The following is a 1,252-nucleotide window of genomic DNA, read 5'->3' on the forward strand; positions in this document are numbered from 1 at the left end:
CTATCTATCTATCTATCTATCTATCTATCTATCTATCTATCTATCTAGTGGGAGGTCTATTTGGCATGCTGTTGGTGTGAAGAGCAGAATACAACATTCGGGAGTCATTTCTCTCCTTCTACCGCAGCCCGCAAACGCTGATGTTAAGAACTTTAATTTCTAGCTGGTGAGATGACTTGGGAGAAACCGCCTGAGCTCTGGTGAAGAAGCCAACTGTGCATTTTTCTTGATTGATGATTGATTCTCAATCCCCAGGGCCTACCCACATAGTGGAAGATAACAGACTCTGGTAAGCAGTCTTTTTTCCTCCACATGTAGGCACACACACACACACACACACACACATTTATATACGCTCACACTTATAACCCTAATGATGATGATGATGATGATGATGATAATAATAAGTGTAATTTAAAAAATTAAAATCTTTAATTTCCATACGTGGCATCAATAATCAAGAATGGACTTAGGAGGCAGCCTGCAGACAAGAGGGAGAGGGGGAGAAAGGATGTGCTGGTTTCCCATTACTGAGATAAACACCTGAGAGGTGAGTGGGGGAAGATTGGTTTTGACTCATGTTTCAAAGGTTCCAGATGGTGGTGACCTAGTGTACACCCTTAAACCACCTTTTTCGTGGAATCCAAGGTCACTGCTATGTTCACATAGGGACTTCGTGGTGTGTATGGCTATAACTTTCAGGTTCAGGGCACATGCAGACTTCTGTACCAGCAGTGAGACAGGGCTATCAGACTCCCAGTGAGCCCTAGGATCAGCACCCACAGTGAGAGTGTGGAGATCCCCAACCACCTATGGGCAAAGACAGTGAGAAAGAGGGGGGCCCAATAGAGAAGAGGTCTGGAGGCAGTTAGAGAGGGAAACCAGAACATTTTTCTATAACAAAATACTGGTGGTCTTCAGTGATGGATGAAGCTGGAAAGAGGAACAGAGTTCTCTTAAAGAGCTGAGCGAAGATGGAGATTTGTAGAGCCCTCATATAAACAAATTATGTGTGGAAATCTCAGTGCACTGGCTTTAATAAGGACATGGGCTGTTACAGGAGGGATTATGTCAGCTGGGCCTAACTTAAAAACAGGAGTGCTCTGACAGCCATTTTGGAGGACAGAGCAGCAGAAAGGGAAGTTCTGCAAGTCGAACACTTGGGTGGATAGATGGATAGATAAGACGGTAGATGGATGGAAAGATGGGTGGATAGGTGGAGAGATAGATGAGTGAATAGATGGGTGAATGA

The sequence above is a fragment of the Grammomys surdaster genome, unplaced genomic scaffold (genome assembly GCF_004785775.1).
Source record: "Grammomys surdaster isolate TR1022 unplaced genomic scaffold, NIH_TR_1.0 241, whole genome shotgun sequence".
NCBI lineage: Eukaryota > Metazoa > Chordata > Mammalia > Rodentia > Muridae > Grammomys > Grammomys surdaster.